Below are 8187 nucleotides of genomic sequence, written 5' to 3' on the forward strand. Positions count from 1 at the left end.
GGCATCTACCTGGGGCAAATATTCAGAGGTCAGAAATCCGGGAAATTACTTTAGGAATGGCTGAGTTCCAGATCCTCAAGGGTAAGTGAAGAAATGGACGACCAGAAGAGCTAAGAGAGATCCAAGAGCACGCTCAGTCGCATAAAGCAAGGCTGGAAGGGACCACCATCCAGTAGGCGTCCACTAGGAGCATTAACCCCCACTGACACCTCCACAAGTACAGCCAGGAGCAGGTGCAGAGGACCGCAGATCTGGGACCCTCAGGAGAACCTGGTTTCCCACCAGAGATCTTTGCCCAAGTACTTGATGCAGCATTGTACAGATAAAGATTTAGATATACATTAATATCTTTTTTTTTAAATTCCTTCTCTTTCTGCTCTCAGTTTTGGAAGCGTTGTTGTCTGACCCCCCACTCACCCACTCAATACTTAATAAACACCTGATGCTACATCCTGGGCTCTCTTCCAAGTACCTGAGGAATCGGTGCTGAATAACAGGGCCAGTGAGAGCAGAGCTGTGTGCCACACCCTGTTCTCAGGTGCGGAGGACCACCACACCCCCCCCCACACCCCCCGCTTGACCACCCTCAAAAACTGGTGCTGTTGCCAGCATCCCAAACAAAAGGACTGGCCAGCACAGAGATCTCTGGGCGCATCCCTGAGTCACAGGCCTGCAAAGTGCGCATGCTCCCTCTGCTGCCATTGCCTGTGATCATTAAGCCTTGGGTGCAGGGGAACAGGATAAACTGGGTCCTGGTTCCATACCCACCCAGGGACAGGGTTCTTCTGGGTACCCAGCATTTGTGTGGGAGGGGCTTGTTAATAAGAAGTGCCAGGCGCTGGCCAGGCCCCACCACACCTCCCTACAGATGCGGTTCACGACAACCTTGCAACGCTCCTTGATGGCACGGTGTGGCTCTTAGACATCCTCTCCCACCCAAGCATCCTACAAGCTGTCATCTTCAGGTCAAATTGCCATATCATGTCTCCCTCCGCCTGCCCATCCTTGCCCCAGCTCTAGAACCTTCAGATCCGCTATCCCTCAGTTTCCCCTTTCCCTTCCCTCTGTGGCCTTTTCTCCTAACCTGCCCCATTTCTCCTCTTTCCTTCATCAAAAATCATTTCTGTGTGTCAAGAGCCATGCACAGGAACGCAAAGGGCATCATCTGGTCAGTTTCTCACAGCCCAAAGGAAAGAGGCGCTCTGCTTACAGATGGGGACACTAGGAACACGTAGGCGAAGGCACTTGCCCAACTAGGGTCACCTAGTTGTTCCGTTGGAGGAGCTGGGACCCCAATCCAGGCAGCCTGTGCCAAAGCCTCTATGTCTTAATGTATCTCCCCAGGATTGCTCCATCAAGACCTAATTACCCAGGGAAGATATGAAGAAATGAGTTGGGATGTGGTGAGATACCCAGGACTTGTAAAGACGACCTGAGAGCTCCATCGCTCCTTCCGCTTGTGAGCGCACCGGGCAAGGCTGTCTATGAACTAACTGAGAAGCAGCCTTTGACAGCCTCACTTCCCAGGATCCACTGTGTATAACCCCATCAGCCGGTGGTGGTTTGTCTGAGCAGCTCCAGCGGACAAGAACAGCCTATGACCTTGGCATCTAAGTCATGCAGCTGGAGCAGATTAGGGGGTTTGTGTTTGTACAAGATGAACACGTTGGATACTTCAGAACTATTTCATTTCCTGTTAATTTATCGAGGAAGCTAAACAAATTTCTCAAATGGAATGCCACAGTTTGCACTGCTGTGTAACAAACTGTCCTATATTGTAGTGGCCTGGCGAGGGATGTGCCAGTTGTACAGTGGTTATTTAGTGCTAATGACATATGTGTGTGTGCTCATATATATGTTTTGATACCCAGCATTGTGATTCTCACACACACACACACACACACACACACACACACACACACACACGACATCTTTAGCAGTTTTTTTTTTTTTTTTTGCTTGCCTATAATGTACTAAGCCGAGAAGAAATCTGGGAAGATGCCGTTGGTTTCTTCCTTCAGGGCCTCATTGGCTACAGTCAGCTGTTAACTGGAGCTAGACACTGAGGATGGTATTTGACACTGACTGTAGGATGGGAGGGAACCCAGCCGGGCTGCTGGTTGTGGTGGCTGCATCCCTTTTCAATGGACAGTGTTAGGTGGTCAGACTTTTCCCGAGGTTTCTAATGGCCCCTAAAGCAAGCATCCTTGAGAGCCAGGTGGCTTGAGAGAGCCTGTGATGCCCTGGTGTCAGAGGCACGCCCCACTCTGTGGTTTGCCGAAACCACAGAGCCTAATTAGCTTCAAGGAGCGGGGCACAGACCACCCATACAAGTGGAGATGAAGGCATTTGCAGCGGATTTGTTTTTGGTTTGGTTTTGGTTTGGTTTGGTTTTGGTTTTGGTTTTTCGAGACAGGGTCTCTCTGTGTAGCCTTGGCTGTCCTGGACTCCCTTTGTAGACCAGGCTGACCTCAAACTCACAGTGATCCACCTGCCTCTGCCTCCTGAGTGCTGGGATTAAAGGCATGCACCACCACACCCAGCAATTGCAGCGCTTTTAAGAGAACCCTCCATAGATGACCAGACACCATAGGCTGCTCAGTTAAAAACAAGCTGTCGGTCCAAGGGGCTGAGCACCTGAGCTAGGAATGAGCACCATCTCTGAGTCATGGCAGATCTGAGCATCAGCTTTCAAGCACGTACCTCAGCTGTGTGCGGCAGCTCAAGTCACCTGACCTGTCTGAGGAACACCCATCGCACAAATGGTGTCTTTGGCTTGCTCGCTGGTGTCATCCTGAGTCAGTCAGAGTTGAGTTCAAACCCCAGCAGCTCCCATCTGTTGCATTGAGAAAGTTGTTAACTTCTGTGCTAAGGGCCCCATCTGTCCAATGGCGCACACACACACACACACACACTCACTCACTCACACATCAAGGATTAACACAGGTGCTGCCAGGGCCACAAGGCTCTCTCTCTGCAGTTCGGCTCTAACCAAATTTCCCATCATTTTGCAATCTCAGGATGTAATTTCTTTAAAAAGGAAAAGAGAAAACTTAACAGCCTTTGTACTTGAATAATAGTAACGTGGGTGTTGTGGGTGCCTGGAAGGTCCCAGAGGAGAAAGGGCCAAGATACATGTAGCTGGCCCCAGGGGAGGGACTGGCCGGACATCCTGGGAAATCCTAGCAGGAGTACCCTTGTGACTGGGGGAGGGCTGGCTTCTGCGGAAGTTGAGACAAAGGGAAAGTCCTTCCCGGCCTGAGGGAGCTGGATCTGGAAAGGTCTGCTCAGGCCTGAAGAGGCATGTGGGGCCACCCCGAGCCCACTCTTTCCTCGGAGGGACCAAGTGAGCCGATGACGGGGATGGGCGTGGTCAATGACTGATGCTTCAGTGCAAAGATGCAGGCTCTGTGTCACTCTCTGCCTGCTGGCTCACGTCCAATTGAGTTCTTATTTACCAGCTATTTTTATCAGAGTTTTTGAGCTGGGCGAGGAGCACCAAGGCCAGGGAGTTCCACTGCTCCCTGTGTGCCTCCGAGCAGCTGCAGGACGTCACCAGGCCGCAACTGCGTCAAAAGCCACTAACGATTGGCGTTAAAGAGACATGGGGTACCACTTTGTGATGGGCGTGGCTCAGGAAGAGCAACCAAGATGATGAGATGGTGAGCCTCCACATCCACGGTGCTTGTTCCTCTGGGTGGAGAGGAGGGTGCATGTTGGGGTCCACAGCTTACCCTGACAGGAGCTCTGAAGACACTAGGACCAAGATCGTATGAAATCAAACTTTCAAGTGCTGGAAACCCTCGAGTAAGCTTCACAGTGGGGCCACAGGGAGGACATGGGATAGCAGGGGGCCCCAGCCCACCAAGACACTCCAAGGACTAGAGGTGGTCCCAGATAGGTGCCAGAGGCCCTGAAATCCTTCCAGATGCCAAGGGGGGAGCAAGGGGAGAGCACTGGGGGGTGGGAGCTCAGGAGTCATGAGGGCTGAGAGCAGGGACCATCCAAAAGGGTTGAGGAAGAAGGTTCACTCCTTTTGTCATCCACCATGAGTGAGGACACAGCAACAAGATGTCACCTTGAAAGCCACATGCAGCCCTTGCCAAATAGCCTTGACTGGGCCTTCCTGGACCTCAGAACTATGAGAAATACATGTGTCCTGTTTGTGGGGGGCTGGGAGTGGAGTTCAGTGGGAAAACACTTGCCTAGTATGTGCACCCTAGCATTCTAATACCACTAAACATTTTTTTAATTAAAAAAAAAAGCTTCTGAGCTGGGGCGTGGTGGCGCACGCCTTTAATCCCAGCACTCGGGAGGCAGAGGCAGGCAGATTGCTGTGAATCCAAGGTCAGCCTGATCTACAAAGCGAGTCCAGAACAGCCAAGGGTAACACCATGGAGAAACCCTGTCTTGAAACCCCCCCCCCCCAAAAAAAAAAAAGCTCTGGGAGCTGGAGCGATGGCTCGGAGATTGTTGAGTACTCAGCTGCTTTGTGGAGGACTAGAGTTCAGTTCCAGGCACCCACATCTGGTGGCTCACAAACAGCAGTTAATTCTAATTCTAAGGGAATCAGATGTCCTCTTCCGGTCTCAGCAGGCACCCTCATGCACGCATGCGCGCACACACACACATACATTATTAATAAAAATAAATAAATCCTGAGAGCATTTTAAGCGTCTAGTCTCTGGTACTTTTGTTTTAGCAGAACAGACAGAAGAGGGCAAGCCCATAGCACGGTGGCCCCAGTGACCTGGGCTTCATTTTCCCTAGCGCCTGAGTTACCAGTGGTCCAGCAACACTGGGCGGTACCTCGTCCACGGCTGAGATTCCATCACGTCAGCTCTTGCTCACCACCACCCCGCCCACCCCCATATCACTACCAACCTCCCCCACTCCATGTGCCTCTCTCCCGTAAGCCCACATCCTCGGATCAGGGTCTGCTACTGGAATTAGAACAAAAAAAAAGACCCAAAGCTTGAAGACGGGACCCCAGAAGTCCAGGGATGCTCTGAGGACACCTAAGCATGCATTCGTGTGTCCTGCCTGCAGGGTGATGCTCTATATAAGGCGGAAATGAGAAAGGCCCGGAGGAGAGCGTCAGCAGTCACACAGGGAGGTTGGCTGGCTTCTTACAAGGGACACCAGAAAGACGAGAGCGAGACTTAGGGTTTTGCAGCTACATAAAAATTGTGATCTCCCCAATCCCCTGCCCCCCACCAAGTGAGTCAACTACAGAATGAGCGTGAGGCTTTGAGGGCTGCACTAGCACATTCTGCCTGTTTCCTGACTCACGCACGCACTCACGCACTCACTCACACCTGGTCACTCACTGACCTTTCCAGCTGCTCCCATCTCTGAAACTAAGTTTTAGTGCAAAAAAAGGAAAATGAGCTGGGCGTGGTGGTACACGCCTATAATCCCAGCACTCGGGAGGCAGAGACAGGCAGATCGCTGTGAGTTCGAGGCCAGCCTGGTCTACAAAAGTGAGGCCAGGACAGCCAGGACTGTTACACAGAGAAACCCTGTCTCAGGAAAAAAAAAAAAAAGAAGAAGAAGAAGAAGAATGAAACAGTTGTGTGTTTTGTTTTGCATTGTGTAGTGTGCATGTCTGTTTAATGTGCATGCATGTTCAAATATGTTAGGGCATATGTGTGTACATGCAGTAGAGGCCAGAAGTTGATGGTGCCGGGTGTCTTCCTTAATAGGTCTCTCACCTGAACCCGGAGCTCAAAGGCTTGGTGGGTCTGGTTGGCCAGCTTGCTTGGGGATCTCTTTTCTCTCTGTCCTGAAGTGCTGGGACGTGGCCTGCACACCCATCCAGCTTTTGAGTTCTGAGGAGCCAAACTCTAGCTGAGTCATCTCTCGGGACTGGGATACATTTTATTTATCTACATTTATAGACAGGATTTCACTGTGTCGCTCTGGCTGCCTTGGAACTCACTATGCGGCCTTAAACTCACAGTGTGCCAGGATTAGAGGATACACCTTGTGTCTAGTTTTTTAAAAATGTTATCACTGTAGGGCGGTGGTGGCGCACGCCTTTATTCCCAGCACTTGGGAGGCAGAGGCAGGCGGAGCGCTGTGAGTTCGAGGCCAGCCTGGTCTACAAAGTGAGTCCAGGACAGGACAGTCAAGGTTACATGGAGAAACCCTGTCTCGAAAACTCAAAAAAAAAAAGTTATCACATTTTGTGTGTGTGGGGGGGGTGTGCACACACACATGCAATGGTGCTCATGTAGAGATCAGAGGACAACCTACAGGAAATTATGTCGCTCCTTCTGCCACGTGGGTTCCCAAGGATTGAACGCGGGTCATCATGCGTGACGGCAAGCCCCCTTAACCTCTGAGCCATCTCACCAGCACAGGGATTTCTCTTTGAAAGACAGGTGACACGGCCTTCATTGCTTCCTAAATACCTGGGATACATTTGTGAGGGCTGAAGCCGGGCAACCACATTGGTCCATGAGGTGCTAGGGAACTGGAAGACACAAAGAGGGAGGTTTTTGTTTTTTGTTTTGTTTTGAGACAGGGGTTTCTCTGTGTAGCCTCGGCTGTCCTAGACTCTCTTTGTAAACCAGGCTGGCTTTGAACTCACAGCGATCCACCTGCCTCTGCCTCCCGAGTGCTGGGATTCAAGGCGCGCGCCACCACCGCCCGGCTATGGAGAGGGAGTTTTAAGTCCCTTACATTCTTGTCCTTTGGATCTGCCCCACCGCTTGTGGCGTGCAAAGGAAAGTGGTGTGGGCCAATGAGGAGAGTAAATGTCTACCCGTAGGAGTGTGCGGTGGGGGGGTGGGGCTTTCTTACTCAGCCCGCTAATCCTGATAGGCTGTTAAAGGTGAGAATAAGCTGCACCCGGATGTGCTCTGCAAAGTGGTGGTCTGGTGTGCATGAAACTGAGTTTGATCTTCAGCGCCGCACAGACCAAACTCCTGTGACCTCAGCTCTCAAGAGGCTGAGGCAGGTGGATCTCCACGACTCTGAAACCAGCTTGGACTCCGTAGTGAGTTTAAGGATAGCCTTGGCTCCCCTTGAAGCCTCATCACCTATGAAGACCCTGTCTTCAAATGAGTGATAATTGGGGCTCGAGATAGCTCAGCAGTTAAGAATCCTTGTTGTTCTTGCAAAGGACCCAGGTTTGGTTCCTGGCGTCAATATGGCAGCTCACGACTACCTGTAACCCCGGGTTCAGGGGACCCGACACCTTTTTCTGTGGCACCCACACACCTGGCATACACTTACCTACACATATACACATATAAATAAAAACTTACAAATAATTTTTTTAAGTGGAAAACTGTCTTGTGTTTGAGCAGTAATTTTCTTTTCCTGCTTCTGGGTTTTCCCTTTGACTCCTCATTCTGCCTTTCCATCCTCAAGGGGAAAATCACAAAACGGAAATCTGATTTTTATCTCCACAGAAAGGGGTGGTGGCTTGGGAAATCCCAGGCTTCTAGCTCATGCTGCCTCTGGCCAGTAACCTGGCACAGCTTCAACTCCTACAGAAAATGCACCTGGACTCACGTCTTCCCAAAAGCTCCCCGTTTCTAGCTCTTGAAACCCAGCACCTGTCCAGCAGGATGGTGACAGGCACAGAGTCCACTAGAAGGCGCCCCACTGTGGGCCTCTCTGGCGAGACAGTATAATTGTTGCAGCCCTGCCTGGGACCAGCAGGGGGCGCAGCTGAGGGGGGCAGGGGATGGCCCTGGGTTTCATATTGACCTTGTATTTCTAGATTACAGACCCAGACCCCGTAACACTGCATTTCTGACTTTGGTCCCATCTTGGGCCCTAGGGTATGACCCAGGCCCTCTGACTGATCAGCCAGAGCCTTTCCTGTCCAAGCTTAGGGGTGAGAAGGAAGGCCTCCCTCAAGCTGTCAACTAGGAATCAGTCCCCAAGTCCCTTAAGGCCTAGAGACAGTTTGGTCACCTCTAGGCTTAACACACTGACCTAGCCCAGGCCCCCCCTGAATCTAGAAAATGGACAGAGTGTTAGTATGTGAATCCCAAAAGCTAGGTGTGTTGGCGTACACACTTCTAATCTCGGCACGAGGGGTGGAGCTCTGAGTTTGAGGCCAGCCTGATCTACATAATGAGTTCCAGGCTAGCCCTGACTTCATAGTGAGACACTGTCTCAACAAACAAAAGAATGCACCACCCAAAGCCAGGTACTGTGTGAGTTAGC

The sequence above is a fragment of the Acomys minous genome (assembly GCF_964271855.1).
Source record: "Acomys minous genome assembly, chromosome: 14".
In the NCBI taxonomy this organism is placed as follows: Eukaryota; Metazoa; Chordata; class Mammalia; order Rodentia; family Muridae; genus Acomys; species Acomys minous.